Source organism: Macaca thibetana, chromosome X, assembly GCF_024542745.1.
Source record: "Macaca thibetana thibetana isolate TM-01 chromosome X, ASM2454274v1, whole genome shotgun sequence".
Taxonomy (NCBI): domain Eukaryota; kingdom Metazoa; phylum Chordata; class Mammalia; order Primates; family Cercopithecidae; genus Macaca; species Macaca thibetana.
The window spans coordinates 96,688,219-96,698,226 of NC_065598.1; the positions used below are offsets into that span (position 1 = coordinate 96,688,219).

General features: G+C 40.0%; 1 pseudogene; it reads left to right on the forward strand.

The window, feature by feature from the left end:
• Positions 1-8,604: 8,604 nt before the first annotated feature.
• LOC126945533 (ribosome biogenesis protein NSA2 homolog) lies at positions 8,605-9,547 on the forward strand (annotated as a pseudogene).
• Positions 9,548-10,008: the final 461 nt, after the last annotated feature.

Sequence of the window (10,008 nt, forward strand, 5' to 3'; positions counted from 1 at the left end):
AGAAAAAAGTCGACAAAATCTAACATCCATTCATGATAAAAATGCTTGAAAAACTAGGAATGGAGGGGAATTTCCTCAACTTGATAAAGAAAATGTATTAAACAAAAAAAACCCCCACAACTAACATCATACTTCATGGTAAGAATCTTGGAGCTTTCTGCCAAGATCAGAAACAAGGCAAAAAACAAAAAAACAAACAACAACAAAAAAAGGCAAGAATGTTTAATCTCAGCACTGCATTCCAACATATTGGAAGTCCTAGCTAATGCAATAAAACAAGAAAGGAAATACACTGTATATGGATTGGGAAGAAAGAAAAGTGTCTTTGTAGTTAACATAATTTTCTATGCAGAAAATCTGAAATAATTGACAAAAAACTGCTGGAACTGGAACTAATAAACAATTATAGCAGGGTTGCAGGATACAAAATTAATATACAAAAATTAATTGCTTTCCTATATGCCAGCAATGAACAAGTAGAATTTAAAATTTATAATAAATTATCAAGGAGCATGATTGCTGGATTGTATGGTAAGAGTATATTTAGTTTTGTAAGAAACTACCAAACTGTCTTCCAAACTGGCTGTACCATTTTTATTCCCACCTTCAGTGAATTGGAGTTCCTGTTGCTCTACATCCTCATCAGCATTTGGTATTAATCAGTGTTTTGGATTTTGGACATTCTAACAGGTGTGTAGTAGTATCCTGTTGTTTTAATTTGCAATTCCTTAATGACATATGATGTCAAATATCTTTTCATATGCACGTTTACATTAACACCCCCTAAAATAAAATACTTAAGTATTTAATGAACTATATGTTCATTAAATTATTTTTTAAAAGACACCACTAGTTTGGTTCTTATTGCCCTGTAGAACATTAACCAGTTTTGATTCTAAGTTAGCAATCTTATTTTAGCATTCCTTTGGTGTTTTTACTAACTATATGTAAAATACCAGTTTTCATATCCTCTTTTGAGTTGGCTGCCACCTTACTGGTTTCCTCCTCAGTGAGTTAAATAAATCTTTGATACATACAAATTCTCTATTTGTATGAAACATATTTCTTTGTTTTAGAATTGTTTTGAGAATCATATGTTAACAATGATCCCATTTTTGTAAAATACAAAACCAACAATATGGGGGTGGGGGTAGAAGAAAATGTTTCAAGCTCTTTTCAGCAGTTCTCTGTTTTGGGAAGGTGGGAGAGATTACTAGAGATTTCTCTTGTGTTTAGTGTTTTGCAACATTTAGATTTTGTATAAATTTACATGATATTTGTAATCAGAAAAATACATTGCTTTAAAAAGTAAGTATGTATGAAAATGATTCACACACAGTGTGTACTCTCAACAAGTTCAAGATCTGGCTAAAGATACAGACCTGCTTCATTCAACTACATAGAAATACAAGGCCAGTTATGATAGGTGCCTTCAAAGGAAGGGGACTATCATCTGTTGAGTGTTTGTGAGATACCAAGAGCCATCTTGGATCATTAATATAGATTCAAGATATGTACAAGTTCTATATAAAGAAGACTACAAAACTTTGATGGAAGATATCAAATAATAACTAAATAAATGAAGAAATAGTCCATGTTCATGGATGAGAAGAATCAATATTGTCAAGCTGTCAGTTCTTCCCAAATTCTTCAATAGGTTGAATACAATTCCGAGCAAATTATTTTGTGGATATCAATAAACTGATTCTAAAGTATTTATGGAGAGGCAAAAGGCCCAGAATAGCCAACTCGATATTGGAAGGGAAGAACAGAGACTGACACTACCAAATTTCAAGACTTACTATAAAGCTACAGTAATCAAGACTGTGTAGTATTGGTGAAAGGGCAGAAAAATAGATCAATCGGACAGTAGAGATGGCCCAGAAATAGACTCACATAAGTAGTCAACTGATGTTTGGCAAAGGAGCAAATGCAACACCATGGAGCAAAGATGGTCTTTTCAACAAATAGTACTGGAATAACCAGACATATACATGAAAAAACAAACAAACAAACAAACCAGACGTTACACCCTTCAAAAAATTAACTCGCAATGGATCAGAGACTTAAATGTAAAACACAAAATGGTAAAACTCCTAGAAGATAACAGGAGAAAATCTAGATGACATTGGATATGATGATGACCTTTTAGATACAACACCAAAGGTATGATCCATGAAATAATTGATAAGCTGGACTTCATTAAAATTAAAAACCTTTCAACTTCATTCTTAATTAAATAAGTTCCTGCTTTCCTGTTCTGGTGCTGAATTCCTGGCTTGGCCCCCTAAACACATGATTCTTCCATGCCACTCCCAGGTAAGTTTAAGTTTTCTGACCTGGCTATGCCTGTTTAATCCTACTCTCCTGGCTGGGAGACAGGGAGGCTTGTCCAGCAGGTGTTGATACCTGGGGGTTGAGGCTGGCAGAAGGAATGTCTTATGGGTAAGTGAGCCAATCCAATGGAGAAGAGCAAGTTGGAAAATCAAGTGAGGCAGGTAGAAGCTGGTAAACCAGAGAAGCAGAGCCAAACGGGTCAGGAAAGGAAGAAGGCCTGGAGCCCAAAGTAAAGAATATAAGCACGTGGAGGGCAGGGAACCATATAGAGTAGGCTAAGCCATAAACTGGTTTGGATAGATATTAGAAATAGAAGTCTTTTGCCTGTTTTCTATGTGATGTGTGACTAGATCTGCCCCCATTTAAAGAGCCAACAATGAGTATAAAATGCTCACTGACTTCAGTCCTACCCAGTCCAGACCATGGGTCCCAACATCTGTGGGAGGTAGTACAGTAAAATGGAAAGAATATGAGCTTTGGAATAAGACCAGGGCTTAAATTCTGGCTCTTTGTCTTAGTAGTTGTGTGACTGTGGGCAAGTTACTCTCAGCTTCAGCTTTTTTATAGGAAAAAGAGAGATAGAATCTAACTCACAGAGTCATTGTGATGGTAAAATGAATCTATATTAATGATCCAAGATGGCTCCTGGTATCTCATAAGCACTCAACAGATGATAGTCCCCTTCCTTCGAAGTCACCTATCATAACTGGCCTTGTATTTCTATGTAGTTGGATGAAGCACGTCTCTATCTTTAGCCAGATCTTGAACTTGTTGAGGGTACACACTGTGTGTGAATCATTTTCATACATACTTACTTTTTAAAGCAATGTATTTTTCTGATTACAAATATCATGTAAATTTATACAAAATTTTTTTTTTTTTTTTTTTTTTTTTTGAGACGGAGTCTCGCTCTGCCGCCCAGGCTGGAGTGCAGTGGCCAGATCTCGGCTCACTGCAAGCTCTGCCTCCCGGGTTCACGCCATTCTCCTGCCTCAGCCTCCTGAGTAGCTGGGACTACAGGCGCCCGCCACCTCGCCCGGCTAGTTTTTTGTATTTTTTAGTAGAGACGGGGTTTCACCGTGTCAGCCAGGATGGTCTCGATCTCCTGACCTCGTGATCCGCCCGTCTCGGCCTCCCAAAGTGCTGGGATTACAGGCTTGAGCCACCGCGCCCGGCCTATACAAAATCTAAATGTTGCAAAACACTAAACACAAGAGAAATCTCTAGTAATTTCTCCCACCTTCCCAAAACAGAGAACTGCTGAAGAGAGCTTGAAACATTTTCCTCTACCCCCACCCCCATATTGTTGGTTTTGTATTTTACAAAAATGGGATCATTGTTAATATATGATTCTCAAAACAATTCTAAAACAAAGAAATATAAGTTTCATACAAATAGAGAATTTGTATGTATCAAAGATTTATTTAACTCACTGAGGAGGAAACCAGTAAGGTGGCAGCCAACTCAAAAGAGGATATGAAAACTGGTATTTTACATATAGTCAGTAAAAACACCAAAGGAATGCTAAAATAAGATTGCTAAATTAGAATCAAAGCTGGTTAATGTTCTACAGGGCAATAAGAACCAAAATAGTGGTGTCTTTTAAAAAATAACTTAATGAACATATAGTTTAATATATAGTTTTATTTCTATAAAGATGCATTTAAAATTACAATTTTAGAGCCAAGACAGTTCAATTAAATCAATTGTCAATATTAACATAATTGATTGTCTGTTCCATCCAATAATGTTATATTCCAGGTTTTTCTTTTTAAAAAGACTATTTTTAAGAGCAGTTTTAGGTTCACAGCAAAACTCAGAGGAAGGTAGGAAGATTTTCCATATATCCCCTCCCCTGCAAGTACATAGCCTCGCTCTTCATCAACATCCCTCATCAGAGTTGTGCATTTGTTACAATTGATGAAGATACATTGACACATCATAATCATCCAAAGTTCATAGTTTACATTAAGGTTCACTCTTGATGTTGTACATTCTATGGGTTTGGACACGTATATAATGATATGTACCCACCAATGTAGTATCATACAGAGTAATTTCACTGCCCTAAAAATCCTCTATGCTCCACTTATTCATCCCTCCCCTTCTCCCTGTGGTGTCTTCTTTAGGTGGACAGAAAACAAAGTCACTGCATCTTGCCAGTTTTACAGAACTGTAAAATGACTGGACTCTCATCAACTGTGTTAAATTGCAATTATCTAGACCTAGAGAGTCAGATCACACTCAGAGAGGTCTGTTAAAAAAATTATCTTAACATGACGTTAAAGCATCAAGTAGTCATCTTTCCTTTTGTATTAGTTTCCTAGTGCTGCTGTAACAAATTACGAAAAACTAGGTGGCTTAAAACAACACACATTTATTCTCTCAACAGTTCTGGAGATCAGAAGTTAGAAATCTGTTTCACAAGGCTGAAATCAACATGTCAGAAGGGCCATGTTCCTTTTGGAGGTTCTATGAGAGAAAGTTTCCATGCTTTTCCAGCTTCTGAAGCTGCTTTCTCGAATTCCTTGGTTCGTGGCCTCTTCCTCCATCTTTAAAACCAACAGCATAGCATCTTCAAATCTCTCTGCCTCCATCTTCACATCACCTTCTCTCTTATAAGGATCCTTGTGATTACATCAAGCACACCTGGATAATTCAAGGTAACCCCCTATTTCAAGGTAACCCCCCTATTTCAAGGTAAACTGATTTGCAACCTTAATTTCCCCAGCTATGTAACATAACATATTCACAGGTTCTGAGGAGCAGGATATGGAGATTTTAAGCGGGGGTAGTCCTTATTCTTCCTGTCTCACCCTTGCTTCCAAATTTTGAATGATTCTTTATAGCCTCATCTTACATATTTTATTCTTTAACTTGCTTTTGTCACTTAAATTTTTTTTTTTAATTTTTAAGACAGGGTCTTGCTGTGTCGCCCAGTCTGGGGTGCAGTGGTGCGATCATGGCTCACTGCAGCCTCAATCTCCTGAGCTCAAGTTATCCTCCTACCTCAGCCTCCCAAGTAGCTGGGACTACAGGTATACAACACCATGCCTGACTGATTTTTCTTTTTCTTTTTAGTAGAGTCGCGGTCTTGCTCTGTTGCCAAGGCTGATCTCAGATTCCTAAGTTCAAGCAATCCTCCTGCCTTGGCCTCCCAAAGTGCTGGGATTACAGGCGTGAGCCACCACACCTGACCTGTCCCTTATGTTTTCATTCAGCGCATTCTGTATGCAGCTACCACATTCCTCTTAATGGGTAGATAGTATTCCAATTATGGAACTGTTATAAGAGTTTAGTCATTTCCCCATAGATGAACATTTAAGTTACCAGTTTTTCACCATTATAAATAAAGGGGCAATGAACACCCCTATGCATAACTCTTTGTGTAATTGTGACTATGTTTCCATAGGAAAATTTTCTGGAGGTTAAAATTCTGAGACACAATGTATGTCAATTTAATTTTCACAAATATTAACAAATCACCTTTCAAAATGTACATCAATATCTTACACTCATACCAATAATGTGTGAGAGTACCTGTTTATCTCCCACATCTCTTACATTACGTATATGGAATTCATTTTTAAGTCTTTCAGGATCTACACAGCATTTTGAGATATCCATATAGATTTTCTTGGCAAAAAATAAAAGCTTAATCCTTGGTGAATTGAATGTTAAAACAATGCAAATCCATGTGTACAACTCAGAGGGCTTATCCTAACAATGATGCATTGGTAACAGATAATGTGGGTAAATGTGCTTTTCATATTATAAAGTGCTATTCAGATATTATTTTCATGCATGGAGTGTGTGCGTTTGTGTGTGTGTGTGTGTGTTTGAAATGGAGTCTCACTCTGTAGCCCAAGCTGGAGTACAGTGGCATGGATCTCAGCTCACTGCAACCTCTGCCTCCTGGGCTCAAGCGATTCTCATGCCTCAGCCTCCCAAGTAGCTGTGAGTACAGGCATGTGCCACCATGCCCAGCTAATTTGTTGTATTTTAGTAGAGACAGAGTTTTACCATGTTGCCCAGGATGGTCTCGAACTCCTGAGCTCAGGTGATCTGCCTACATCGGCCTCCCAAAGTGCTGAGATTGCAGGTGTGAGCCACCGCGCCCGGCCGGAATGTGTGTTCTTTTCATACTTAGTTCACATATCCCACATAGGCTGGCCTCACTGCTTGCTAGTTTCACACAGTGTACTTTCTTTTGCCAAGACTCAACATATTTCTGCTATGTACCCCAGGGCCTCTATGGTCTAAAGTGTGTGACTGATTGTGCCAATCCTTCAGGAGGAAAGACAAAGTAAGATTATGGACATGTGTGTCCTCTGAAGATAGTAAGACAGCCCAATAGCAAAGGCTTCAGAGAACAAGGGTTCCCACTCTTAAGTAGGTAAGTATTTCGCAGGATAGAGTCAGCTGATTATGTACTAAAGAATTTCCTAGATATAAAGCCCCATGGGCTTAGATGGAAAGTCCTGATGAGTACCCTACCCCACAGATGCCTGCCCCACCCTCAACCTGGAACATGACAATAAACTCTGTAATGTTAAGGACCATGACCATATGAGGTGCAGGCATGAAGGGGCTAGCTGAAAGGGCACTGAAGGTTGACCTAGGCTCTAGGGAGGGGCATTATTCTCTACTGTCCACTTCCCTTGGCCTGCTCTAGAACTAGAAGTCAGCTTCTTAGCAGGAGTAAGAGCAGTGCGGGCAAGATGAAGTGGAAGGGAATAGGCTTCAGCACTGGCCTGACTGGTTGTTCCTGGAGTCAGAATTCATACAACCCTTAGCAGGAACTGCTCTCTCCGGTTTTCTTCCCACAACCACGGTTTGAAAGGTGTGTAAGGAAGAGCATACAGGAGTTAATGTCCTGAAACTAGAAAGAAAATGGGGCCCCTCTACCATCCTTCTTCTCACTATCCCAGTACGAATCTACAAATACATGTGAGCATATGCTCAGCTTTCATCCCAGGCTTTTTAGGACTTCTCTAGAGAGAATTCAGTAGTGCCTCCTGATAAGGAGTGTTTAGGGGGAAAAAATGTTTGGGATGAACCAACCATAGCTCAGAAAATACTGCTGAAACCACTAACATATTAAAATGCTTTCACAAAGGACCTAAGAGGACGTAGAGGCTTGTGCCATGATAAAGAGTGTAAGCTCTGGAGCCTGAGGGCATAGGACTGAATCCTGTCTCTGACACTAGCTGTGACCTTGGACAGGTCTCTTAACCTTCCTATGCCTTAGAATCATCTGTAAAATGGGAGACAACAATACCTACCTCATAAGGGTTGTCGTGAGGATCGAATGAAATAATGCATATAGGCCAGGTGCAGTGGCTCACGCCTATAATCCCAACACTTTGGGAGGCCAAGGCAAAAGGATCACCTGAGGTCAGGAGTTCAAGACTAGCCTGTCCAACATGGTGAAACCCCGTCTCTACAAAAATACAAAAATCAGCTGGGCATGATGGTGGGTGCCTGTAATTCCAGCTACTTGGGAGGCTGAGATGGGAGAATCGCTTGAACCCAGAAGGCGGACATTGCAGTGAGCCAAGATCGTGCCACTGCACTCCAGCCTGGGCAACAAAGCGAGACTCCATCTCAAAAGAGAGAGAGAAAAAAAAGCATATAAAGCACCTAGTACCATGCCAGGAATATAGTAAGTGCTCATAAATATAAGCTATTATTTAGTTCTCCCACAGTGCCTCACAGTCCTATGCCCATAGCCTTTAAAGTTCTTGTGGAGCAAATGAAATTGAAAACTATTAGTTTATTCCTCTTCCTAACATGCAAATTTGCCCATATGTAGCCTACCAGATTTCCAATAATATGAGAATAGCTGTTGTTACAATGGCCTACTTCTTTTCCCCAAACTTCATAGTTCTGCCTGCCTTTTCCAGAAACCATTTGCTGGCCCTATCTCTGCCTCCTCTCCACTCAGCAAGACTTGTCCCTACACATGTACCCTATGTTGCTTTAAGATTTCAGAGAGTAGGCCAGGGGTGGTGGCTCACGCCTATAATCCCAGCACTTTGGGAGGCCAAGGCGGGCAGATCACCTGAGGTCGGGAGTTCAAGACCAGCCTGGCCAACATGGGAAACCCCGTTTCTACTAAAAATACAGAATTAGCCAGGCATGGTGGCACACGCCTGTAATCCCAGCTACTTGGGAGGCTGAGGCAAGAGAATCGCTTGAACATGGCAGGCGGAGGGTGCGGTATGGCGAGACCATGCCACTGCACTCTAGCATGGGCAACAAGAGCAAAACTCCATCTTAAAAAAAAAAAAAAAGATTTCAGAGAGGACTGCATGGCATCAGCTCGTGGGTCTCTGAGACCTGAAAATTCAGAGCGTTTTTGCACCCTAGAGGCTGCTACTGGCGGCTCTGCGGCCGTCACCATGCCACAGAATGAATATATTGAATTACACTGTAAACGCTATGGGTACCATTTAGATTACCATGAGAAAAAGAGAAAAAAGGAAAGTCAAGAGGCTCACTAACGTTCAAAGAAGGCAAAGAAAATGATGGACTGAAGGCTAAGCTTTACCATAAACAGCACCATGCTGAGAAAATACAAATGAAAAAGACTATCAAGATGCATGAAAAGAGAAACAGCAAACAAAAGAATGATGCAAAGACTCCACAGGGATCAGTACCTGCCTATCTGCTGGACAGAGAGGGACAATCTCGAGCTACAGTACTTTCCAATATGATTAAACAGAAATGAAAAGAGAAGGTGGGAAAATGGGAAGTCCCTCTGCCTGAAGTATGTGCCCAAGGAGAAACAGAAGTATTAAAAGTTATTCAAACAGGAAAGAGAAAGACGGCATGGAAGAGGATGGTTACTAAAGTCTGCTTTGTTGGAGATGGCTTTACAAGAAAATCACCTAAATATGGAAGACTCATCAGGCCACTGGGCTTGCGTTTCAAGAAAGCCCATGTAATACATCCTGAACTGAAAGCCACCTTTTGTCTACCAATACTTGGTATAAAGAAGAATCCCTCATCCCCACTGTATACAGCTTTGGGTGTTATTACCAAAGGTACTGTCATTGAGGTAAATGTGAGTGAATTGGGCCTTGTGACGCAAGGAGGCAAAGTCATTTGGGGAAAATATGACCAGGTTACCAACAATCCTGAAAATGATGGATGGATAAATGCAGTCTTACTGGTTTGACAGCAATTTCATATATAATTATTGAGGACTACAAACCAGTTGAAAAAAAACTGCCATTACTGTGATGTTTGTGAATACTACCAAACAGCCTTACATGTCTGCAATCATCAAGAGATGTATTTAGTAAATTGCAAACATTAAAATGGTTAAAAAAAAGATTTCAGAAAGTCAAAAGAGAGTAGTCAATTTTAAAAGTGTTTGCAAATGGAAGGGAGCATGTTCCCTGCCCCACTACCATATTTCACAATTCCATCTTCTCCTGTGTATCTGGAGGATTTTTACAGAACCGAATGGCCACCATCTGTAGGAAGTTCTAAGGGTTCATTTACATAATGTATCATTGGTGTCTTTTCTCCTTGGGTGAGGGCAGCAGGTTTTTCAGGTCAGAAGCTGCTCCACACCCCTAAACTCTCTGCATTCCCAGGATGTTAAGTCACTGAGTAAGCTGGGGAGGATATACGGAAGGAAAATTTTGCCTGGTCCAGTAC